The following is a 12,025-nucleotide window of genomic DNA, read 5'->3' on the forward strand; positions in this document are numbered from 1 at the left end:
TTCAGCTTTCCGGGAAAGGAACCAAGAGGTTCAGTCTAGAGGGGGGGGGGGGGAGAAAGAAAGGGGGAAGCGAGGAGAACGACGATTGTCACTCTGGAAGTAAGAAGCTGACTCCGCCGCAGGGAAGAACTTCTGCACGATGAGGAGGCGAGCACAGGTCAAGAGAAGAGGATGGAGGTTGAGGACTAGGAAAGAAAAGGGAGCACTTACGATCAGATTGCCTATATTCTCCTTCGACTTCTCGTCCTTAAATTAGGTCTTCTGGCGGGCTATCAGGCTGGCTCTGCTTCCTGTGCCGCCGGCATTCAAAAACGCGACGCAGGATAATATCACGCAGCCAGAAGCGGGGCTGACTCTGTAAATTCTCTTGGCAATATACTACACGGGGTTCTCTCTCGCACAAGGGGCAGAACCCACTACTTCTAAATATGATATACTCAAAGACTTCCATTGGAATTGTGAAGGGTGCTTGTCTTGCTGCACAAGATCAAGGCCGGCATGCTATTAACCTGCGAATTTGGACCCTGCCAGTTCAGCCGTGTGACAACTGTGGCCAGAGTACAAGAGATGATCCGTTGGATCATCCTTCACTGACTTGTACATTCTTGTTCTGTTATGCCTTGCCTATGCGCAGATATAGGATTCTACATGATTTACTTTCAATAAGTGTTGAATATGTTACTTTTATGCCCTTTTTGTGTCTTTTTCTTTTATATCCTTTTTTGTAACTCTCCTATAAATGTACCTTCTCGCAAGAAACTAATTAAGGAGAATTATTCTTTTTCTCATTGTCTTCTTCTCTCTACTCGAAGCTCCACTCCCCTTCAGAGCTTCTTCATGGTATCAGAGCCAATTCTGGCTTAATTCGTTCTTTAGATCTTCGACATCCTCGGCGTTCTTGGTGCCGATTCTCAGCACCCTTGGCATTCTCGGTGTTCTCAGCGCCGATTCTCGGCATTCTCGGCGTCGATTCTCGGTGTCGATTCTTGCCGATTTGGAGCATCAACGATTTCATCTCTTTGGAGCTCCCGGCGAGGAGTCATCTCTCGGCGGCAACCCTCCCGATAGTCGCCGATTCTTCATCTCTTTGGATCTGGCTGATTCTCGGCGTCGATTCTCCAGGCCGTCGAGTTTCCAAATTCGTCGGATCGTCGACCCTCCAGATCGTCAATTCTTCAGATCGTCGAGGTTCCCGATTCTCCAAATCGGTGACTCTCTATATTGTCGATCCGGCCAATTCTCGGCATCGGCGTCTCCAGATCTGCATCGCAACTGAGGTCGTAAGACCTGCTTGGTCAGTCAACAGATTCTGGAATCAGTCAACAGAGCCCCAATCCGTCACAGCTGCTGTTGAAGTGTAGTGATTCCATTGCATCGATAATATGGCCTCCACAGACTCCTCTACTTCCGCTGCCATTCAGTCACCAGGGCTCAACATTTCCTCATCCGAATTGAGCTCTTGGCATTACTCATTGCCACGAATGCCCTCTGAGTTTTGATTCACTGGGTTGAATCTTCTTCAGTGGCGTCAATATGTTCAAATCACCTTGAAGGGGAAGCTTATGAAGCACCTTGTTGATGAGCCGCCGTCTCCCACAGCTCCTCATTACGAACACTGGCTTGAGGTTGAAGGTGTGGTTCACCGATGGCTACTTGACAGTATCAGTCCATCGTATGCAGCTGAGTTCTTATCTCTCAATTCTGCCAAGGAAATATGGGATGCAGCTCAAGAATCTCATTCGAAGCAGAATAATCTGGCGGTTATCTATGAGCTTGTCACTCGCTCTACTAATTTGGTCCAGGGGCAACGATCTGTTCGAGCTTACCACCTAGAATTGTCGTCTCTCTGGGCTGAGTTGGACCACTGCATGCCACCAGACCCTCACTCAGTCGATCGTGGGTATGTTCTCCAACTCAGAGTGTTTAAATTCCTCATGGGATTGAATCCAGAGTACGAGTCTTTGCGTGGGAAACTTCTTCACCGCGAGAAGGTCCCTACCTTGAAAGAAGCCCTTGTGGCCGTTCAGATGGAGGAAACTCCTCTTGGGATATTCCACTCGGAGCCGGTTTCGGTGATGGCGGTTCAACAGCTGGGAAAGCCACGGTCTACATCTGCTCAGGGTGGATCGCCTCACATGCCCTCCCTTAGCATGAAGCCACATCACATGCAACCCACGGCATCAAAAATGGCGCCCACCATGGCGCCCACTATTGGAGGTTCAAATGTTGATTCTACATCTGCTCGGGGTGGATCGCCTCACATGCCTTCCCTTAGCATGAAGCCACCTCACATGCAACCCACGGCATCAAAAATGGCGCCCACCATGGCGCCCACTATTGGAGGTTCAAATGTTGATTCTTCTCTCGTCTGCAACTACTGCAAGAAACAAGGTCATACCAAGGAGACGTGCTACAAGCTACTGAGGAAAAATGCTCATCAAAGTCACTTGGTGACTCATATTTCATCCCCCCCCAGGCCATCCATGACTACTCCTATGTCTCTTCCTGAGCCATCTCAACCAATTGCCGCAGCCACATCTTCGCTAGGAGACCAACTTCGACATGATGAAATTGACCAACTCCGGCAGCTTCTACAGTCAAAATTGATGGACTCTACCTCCCTCGTTCATCAAGGTACACCTTCCTACTCTTCTACTATGCAATGGATTATTGACTCAGGTGCCACAGCCCATATGACACCTATATCCCAATGCTTCCTTACCTACACCCCTTCTCTTAGTTCTCATACCGTTAGCACTGCCTCCGGGGAATTCCTTTCTGTTAGATCATACGGCCCAATAACCCTGTACTCGTGTATTACCGGGCCCATGTTCTATAAATGGGCCCGCTCATAGTGAAATATGACCGTTGATTCCAACGGTCATATCCCTCCAACGGTCGATCGTCAACCTCTCTAAAAGAGGGGAACATTGTGTATGATTTAGTAGTTCGCGTGGGTGAAAAATATACATTTGTTTTCTTCTTGTTCAAACTCTCATGGTATCAGAGCAACGATCGTGGGCACACCGAAGGTGACAACTTTCTTCTTCGTATAATTTCTATTTTCACTTACCCGGCGACAATTTCGGCAACGATTTTTTCAGCTTCAGCGACCTCGGCGACAAGTTCCTGTGAGTACGGCGGCGATTTCTTCCTCGATGCTCTCGGCAAGTCCTTGCGAGTTTGGCAGTGATTCCTTCCTCGGCGATTTCGGCATCAACCACCCCTATCTTTCTCTACCAGCGAACGGCGAGCTCAGCCACCCTTGGCGAACTCGGCGAGCTTGGCGATCTCAGATACTGTGCGGCCTCGCGATTTCACGATTTCGCGAGCTCCCGCCTCCGGAAGTATTTATTCACTCTGATTTGGGGCAAGCTACGCCCTGTGAAGACGAAGAGAGGAATTTGGCCCTATTTTTCCTCTTGAAGCTTCATACGGCGAAATTACCCAATCAGGCTTTGTGCTTATTTTTAGGGGAAGTCCTTCTCCAGTGAAGACTTGCTCCTGTTTTTCCTCTTGAAGCTTCATACGGCGAAATTACCCAATCAGGCTTTGTGCTGATTATTAGAGAAGTCATTTCTCCAGTGAAGACTTGCTCCGTCGAAACTCAAGCCGTCTATTTTTGTGCTCCGTCTATTTGCCTCTAGTTGGGAAAGTCCAGGATAGCTGAGAAGGAATCCAAGGTCACCTCCTCAACTGTCATTAAAACAGCTGAGACACCTGCTCAGCCAAGGTTGTTTCTACCGGACTTGGATATCAAATACAATGGAATCAATGGACAGAAATGGATAACGCTGGTCCAGAGATCCTTAAGGCTATCTACCTGGGGAATCACCTAACGGAAGATGCTCCTTCGGAAGACGCTCCCAAACTCGAAAGAGTAATTTGGGAATCTGAAGAAGCCTTTATCACAAACTGGATGATCAAAAATATGGAACCGGATCAGGCAGACGACTATCTATTTATCGACTGCGTACGAGACTTATGGCAAGAAATTCAGAGGTCATGTGCAGAAACTCACAGTGATTATCGTGTCTATGACCTTCGTGAACAAGAAAAAGCATTGAAGCAGGGAAATCTATCAATTTCTTCTTATTCTGCAAAATTAAAAGCTATATGGAGGGAACTTGACCTTCTCTGGCCCACCGACGACAAGAACTCTCCATCCTATCTCAGAGAAACCAAATTCAGAACCCTCACCTTTTTGATGGGGTTGAACTCAGAGTATGAGAATCTTAGAAGTCAATTGCTGCATAGAGAGAGGTTCCCCACTTTAGCAGAAGCTATCTCTGAATTGCAAGGGGCAGAGCGGCGGAAGAAACTTAACTCTAAGGATGGCGAGGCGTCTACCCCTGTCTCAGTAGCCCACTTGGCCAAGAAAGTGGGAACCAAGGCCCAACATGCATAATGCAGCCACATCGTCAACTCAGCACCAGAAGACCACTCCACAGGAAGGTAACTCCTCAGAACTCACTTGTGGCTATTGCAGGAAACCAGGCCACCTAAAAAGGGACTGCAGAAAATTAGCCTGGAAGGAAGAGCAGATCAGGAAAGGGACGTGGAATCCAGGGCAGCACAAGAAAGCCTATGTGGCCAGTGAAGGAGAGGAACCATCTGCCGCCAGGAAGGGAGGACGGAGGCGAAATTCAGAAGCTTATTCAGTCAGAAGTGAACAAGATTCTTCAAAAATTTGGCTCTACTTCACTCACAGTCCGGTAAGAAATTTATTTTACTACAGTTACTAATAATACACCCACTACTGTTTCTTGGATTTTAGATTCTGGGGCGACAGACCATATGTCACCCCACAAAATGCTATTTAAAAATTATGAACTAGAAACTAATAATCTCAGAGTGTTTACTGCTAATGGTGGAATATTAGAAGTGGCAGGAAGAGGGTCAATTGAGATCAAAGGGAAATTACTGAAAGATGTTTTACATGTACCTGAATTAAAAGCCAATTTATTGTCCTTAATTCAGTCAGTAAATGATACTGGATGGCGATTTATTTTGGACTCAGATTCTTGTTTCCTATGTCTTAAGGAAACCGGACGGAAGATTTCATCTGTTAAGAGGAAGGGAGGTCTTCTCTTGCTAGATGGACTTGAGGAGGACGAAAAGCAGAGAGCCACCTATATTGCCCAGAGTGAAGAGCGGATCAACCTCCTGCATAGGAGATTAGGACACCCCTCATTTCACATTTTGAAACATTCTCATCCCAACTTGTTTAAAGGGATTATTGTTGATAACTTGAACTGTGAAAGTTGCCAATTTAGAAACAAACGATCATCTTTTCCAGTTTCAGATCACAGAACTCAATCAGCATTTGATTGTATCCATAGTGATGTATGGGGACCTTGCTCCATTCTTGGATTATCTCATCACAAGTGGTTCATCTTATTTGTAGATGATTTCTCTAGATATACATGGGTATATCTACTGAAATCTAAAACTGAAATTCCATCTATTATCATCAAATTTTGTGCGATGATTCATACACAATTCGGAAAGAAAGTACGGATATTTAGATCAGACAATGCAACAGAATTCTTTTGTGGAAAAGTGACTAATTACATGGAAGAAGAGGGGATAATTCACCAATCCTCATGCGTGAATACCCCTCAGCAAAATGGACTTGCTGAACGAAAGATTGGTCATATAATGTCTTCAGCCAGGGCTCTGTTATTTCATGGGAATTGCCCCAAGAACTATTGGGCTGAAGCAGTCGCAACAGCTACTCATCTTATCAATAGGACGGCCTCACAGATATTAAATTATCATGCTCCTATTGATCTTTTATCTGCTGAATTTCCACATTTATCTTTAAGAACTAACCTCCCAGCCAAGGTGTTTGGCTGTGTTGTATATGTTCAAGTTCATCATGCAGGGAAGTTGGACCATCGAGCCCTAAGATGTGTGTTTCTGGGATATTCGTCAACCCAGAAAGGTTATAAATGTTCTCATCCAGGTTCCAGGAAGATCTTCATTACCGCAGACGTGAAGTTTGACGAAGCCCAAATGTTTCATGTTCATTCGGAACGGTCAGAGGCGTATTTAGAATCTTCGGAGCCAGAAAATGATAGTATGCAGCGAAGCCTCTCCTCAGCATCAGAAACTTATGATAAGGACATGGCTATAAGTACTTCTCCAAGTCCCCCAGAGGAGGAGGAGGAGCCTTATAGACCACGTGACGACTCAATTACAACAATACTGCCGGCAGAAGAAGAAGATTCAGGAAACGCTGGTTGGTCCATTGCCATAAGCAAGGGAGTTCGAAACTGCATGAAGACAAAACTCTATCCAGTCAGAAATTATTTATCTTACTCCCGGCTCTCTCCAGAGTATACTCAAGTGATTCAAGCCCTGATGACAGTATCTATTCTGAAGAATGTGACCGAAGCAATGTCATCTGCAGAATGGAAGACAGCTATGGAAGAAGAAATGGCAGCACTGAAGAGAAATGGTACTTGGGAGATGGGCCCACTCCCACCCGGAAAGAAACTAGTAGGAAGTCGATGGGTATTCACTTTAAAATATCACTCAGATGGGTCAGTGGCCAGACACAAAGCTCGTTTGGTGGCACAACGATATACTCAATCTTATGGCATTGACTACAACGAAACCTTTGCCCCAGTTGCAAAACTAAACACGGTTCGGGTATTAATAGCACTCGCAGCAATATTTAATTGGAAGCTCTATCAATACGATGTGAAAAATGCCTTCTTACATGGAGAATTGAAAGAAGAAGTGTATATGACACCTCCTCCTGGATATTGTTTGAGCCAAAATTCAGGGGATGTGTGTCACCTCAAGAAGTCCTTATATGGACTGAAACAATCGCCGAGAGCATGGTTCGGAAGATTTTCAGCAGTAATGTTAGCAGTGGGATTCTTCCAAAGTGAGGGCGACCATACATTGTTTATAAAGCATGTCAAGGATGGGAAGATTGCAATTTTAATTGTGTATGTTGACGACATCATCATTACTGGAGATGACTACACTGAAATTCAGAATTTGGAGAAACACCTTTCACTATCTTTTGACATAAAGGCACTCAGTTTAATGACATATTTCCTGGGAATTGAAGTGGCCTACTCTCGGGCAGGGATCGTACTTTCTCAGCATAAGTATATCCTTGATTTGTTAAAGGAAACAGGGAAGCTGGATTGTCGACCAGCAGCTACACCAGTGGATAGTAATGTTACGTTAAAAGCCGAACAAAGCGAGAAAGACACACCAGTAAACAAGACTTCATTTCAACGTCTCATTGGTAAGCTACTTTATCTCAACCACACTCGGCCGGATATTGCTTTCGCAGTCAACTCTCTCAGTCAATTCATGAATGATCCCCGGGAATCACATCAACGTGCAGCAGATCGCATCCTAGCCTACCTGAAGGGGTCAATTGGACTTGGCCTATTATTTAACAGAGGAAGCGAGCCAAGTGTAGTTCTCGACACGGATTCTGACTATGCAGGATCATTTGAGGACAGCCGGTCTACATCTGGTTATTGCAGTTTCATAGGAGGGAATCTTGTTACATGGCGTAGTAAGAAACAGAAGGAGGTCTCTTTATCCAGCGCAGAAGCTGAACTCCGAGCACTGAAGAAGGGAGTATGTGAAGGAATGTGGCTTAAGGGTATCTTGCAGGATTTGAAAGTTTTTCCAGATAGAGGAATGACTCTGTACTCCGATAGCAAATCAGCAATTGCTATGGCAAAAAACCCAGTTCAACATGACAGAACGAAGCATGCAAGGGTGGCTCGACACTACATCAAACAAAGCATCGACGAGGGGTTCATTATACCTCACTACATTCCTTCTCTGGAGCAGATCGCGGATATTTTCACCAAAGGGATTCCTGGTCCACAGTTTCAAGCATTGGTGTCCAAGTTGGGCATGATCAACATCTACACCCAACTTGAGGGGGGCTGTTAGATCATACGGCCCAATAACCCTGTACTCGTGTATCACCGGGCCCATGTTCTATAAATGGGCCCTCTCATAGTGAAATATGACCGTTGATTCCAACGGTCATATCCCTCCAACAGTCGATCGTCAACCTCTCTAAAAGAGGGGAACATTGTGTATGATTTAGTAGTTCATGGGTGAAAAATATACATTTGTTTTCTTCTTGTTCAAACTCTCACTTTCCGTGGCCAGTGTGGGATCTATTCAAATCACCCCCAATCTCACTCTCACCCATGTTCTTCATGTCCCACGTCTCACCCTGAGTCTCCTCTCCCTCCATCACCTCGTCCAAGATCTTGGTCAAGACATATGTTTTACCCCTAATTCTTGCTTCTATCGTGCTAAGGTGTCGAGGCAGATGACTACACTTGCTGAGGAACGAGGGGGCCTTTACATCCTTCATCGTTTTCCATCCGTCTCTCCTTTGGCCCCTGCACTCGGCGTTGCTCTCTCCACTGCGGCGCCGGATAGTCTTTGGTACGCCATGTAGCTTGACGACGTGGTCGAAGAAGAGTCGGGCGATCCTCGATGCATCGAAGGTTTTCGAGCACGGAATGAAATGGGCCATCTTCGAAAAACGATCGACCACGACCATGATGGAGTCGTGACGCAGGATTGTCTTAGGTAACCCTAAGACGAAATCTAAGCTGACATCGTCCCAAGGTTGATCGGGAACCGGGAGGGGGGTGTATAACCCAGTATTCTGCTTCGTGAGTTTGGCACGAGAACAGGTAAGGCACCGTGGAATCTCCCGACGTCTCGCTTGAGAGATGGCCAGTAGAATTTTTCTTCAAGGGCTTGGATGGTCTTCGCAACTCCAAAGTGACCACTTAGTCCGCCCGCGTGGACTTCATGGATCAAGAAGTCCCGGATGGACGTTCTTGGTATGCACAGTCGTCGCCCGTAAAACAGATATCCGTCGTCCAATAAGTAATCCTTGGACCGAGTCGGGGATGAGCTCGTGAGTGATGCATAGACGTCGGAGAAATCTGGGCAATCTGTATAGTTTTCCTTTATCTTTTCGAAACCCAAGACTTGGGTGGTCATGATGCTGAGGACGGTAGGGCGCCTACTAAGGGCATCAGCAACTACGTTGTCCTTGCCCTTCTTGTGGCGGATGACGAATGTGAAGTCCTGTAGATAAGCGATCCACCTCGCGTGGCGATCGCTGACCTTCTTTTGGTCGTGCAAATGACGGAGGGCTCCGTGATCCGAGAAGAGGACGAACTCTTTCGGTAGCAGATAGTGTCGCCAGTGGCGGAGGGACTGGACGAGAGCGTAAAACTCTCGGTCATAGTTGTCGCAGCTTGCAGTGTCGCTCAGCTTCTCGCTGAAGAACTCGATCGGGTGTCCTCGCTGGCTGGCACGCCGCCAATGCCGACTCGGATGCGTCGAGGCGACCTCAAGACGCCACTAAAATCTGGTAACTTCAGGACCGAGCCTCGGTCGCGAGCTTCTTGAGAAGCTCAAAGGCTTGGTCAGCCGGACCGGTCCACTCGAATTTGTCGCCTTGAGGATGTCCGTAATAGCGGTGATGCCACTAAAGCCCGGTATGAAACGCCGATAAAAGGTCGCCAATCCGATGAAGCTCCGGACATCGTGTATACTCTTCAGCTTTGGCCAGGACACTATAGCCTCGACCTTAGATGGATCGACGGCCACTCCGCGTGCTGATAAGATAAAACCTAGAAAAGAGACCTCGGCTGTGAAGAAGGAACATTTCTTCGGATGCGCGTAGAGCTTCTCCCATCGCAGTGAAAATAAAGACGAGGATGGGCCCTACGATACTGGCCCAATCCATAATTCGAAATGCAAAGAAAATACACATAGAAAAACATAAATTGTTCGAACCTACCCGGAGTACTTAAACCCCGGGTTATGGACGCCGGCACGAGCTGTCCGGCGTGGCTGCTGGCGAGTCGTCGCCAGTCGTCCGCTGATGTCTTCGTCGTCATCAGGTCGCCGTCGCACGATGGTCCTCCATCACTGGTCCCACCTCAACTCCGTGCTCGACACCGCTGGTCGGCGAACATGCGCCCATGTGTTCCATCCTAGCAGCCATGGCGCGAAGTAAGCTCCTTGGTCGTCCGGAAGTTCTTCTCTTGGCGGTACTGGCGAGAGGCGCCTCTCGCCTCGCCTCGCCCTCGACCCGTGTGGGGTCGCCGGGTGAGCTCGACAGCGGAGATTTCCGTGGGGCCGCCGAGCTACGGTAGCCCTATCTCATAATCACTCGGCGAGGCATCGCCGAGAATCGCCACAGCCGCGTGGAGAGTGCAGCGGCTCGCGTGGCTCACCGGAGAAGTCCGTGGGCCCGATGTGCCAGGAGCACCCATGTCGCCGGGTGTGGTCCGCGTAGCCTTGAAATGTGGTAGGATGGGGTGCTACCGGGTCGCCAGTTGGGGTCCCGAGAGGGCAATCTCATTGCCTCTCTCGTCATGCGACGGTTCGGTTCACACGGGAGGTAGAACCTCCGCGTTGTGCCATCCGAGTGGATCGCCTATCGGCCATTCTTAGGGATCCTATATGAATTTTCGAAAGACGGCGATGTTATGCGGATGCAACTATATGCAATGCGGAGTCCGAGACGCGGCTGTGGCGACCACAACCAGGCTCTGATACCAATTTGATGCCGACCGTCGTCAAGACGTTGTCCGGTCGACACCGAGGGTAACGGCTCGGTATCGAATCAGGAACTTAGTCGAACGACGATGAGCAACGTCGTCCGAGGATGCTAACAGGCAGGTATAAATGACGATGATGAATGCGTGAAAATCCTATTGTCGTACGTGCGTGCGCCGAAGAGCGGAGGCGCCGTTCCAGAGATTGACGGAATTGCTATAAGTGAGGTCAGACGGACCTCCTGAACCTCGCCTGAGAGGGTCGAGGGTGACTACGTCGCCGAACGGGGAAACCCCGCTGAAATGCCCACACGTGTCGGGAGTACCCAACTCGTACCGGGCAGGGAAGACTCTCGAGTAATTCGTCGTTTTCTCAACCTGTCTCGCTCTCACCTATCTAACCCGAGCGCGGAAGAGGCAATATGAAAGGGCACTAAAGAAAGTAAGAGACTTAAAGGGGCAGGTTGAGGGGTACCTGCGTCGCGCTGGCGACGGATATCTCGTACTAACTAGATCCGGAGAAGACCGTGTGGCCGGTGGGCGCCGACGCGGGACTGGTACAAGAGGCGTGCGCGGTTGTGGAGTTGACAATCGGCTAGCGACTGACGAACCGTAGGGTGTAACAGGCTCCCGCAGGGCGGTGTCGAAGCGAGGGGGTACGGCGCGTGCAGTGTGGGGCAGGGCGCGTGCTGCACAGTCCAGCGCGTGCTATAATTATTTTAGAAAATTTCAAAAAAATTAATAAAAGGTAAACCCTGAATTTTCATTGTCGAGGATTTTCAAAAAACAGTTATTTTAAGCCCAGATGATTCCACTGATGTAAATAATAATTTGAATTCTAAATTTAAAAATAATTAATAAAATAAACTAGAATACTTATCATAATTTATATTAAAATTAGAATACACATTTCTCTGAATTGTGGGCTTCTCTACTTGATACAAAAATATATCAAATTTAGAAATGACATTTCCATATGTATTATTAATATTTAAAGATGTATGCATCTATCATTTGATAAAGATAAAGTATGAGTCATGAATATTCGCTTTGAGATTCCCTACCATCATAATGTATAAATATTTATTCATATTATATGTTATGATTCATGAAATATGCATACTTCATTGATGTGTAAATCAGTTAAGGTGTAATTTAAAGGTATATTTCTATTCATTTGTTGAATTTATGGGCCAATCAAATCTCTATATTGAATTGGTGGTTTATGGTTAGTGATAGAGGACATCTTTCATAAGTTTACAGTGGTTAAAAAAATAGACTAACTTTGAGATTTAATTTTTCTATCATTATATGAATGATGTTTTAAAATTTTAAAAAACTATTGAAATATTTGTTGCTACTTTTTTAATATAAATACATCTTAGATTTATTTTTGGATTTATTTTCATAGATCAGTAGAGTTGCTGCCAAACATT

Source organism: Wolffia australiana, chromosome 6 (genome assembly GCF_029677425.1).
Source record: "Wolffia australiana isolate 7733 chromosome 6, ASM2967742v1".
Classification (NCBI taxonomy): domain Eukaryota; kingdom Viridiplantae; phylum Streptophyta; class Magnoliopsida; order Alismatales; family Araceae; genus Wolffia; species Wolffia australiana.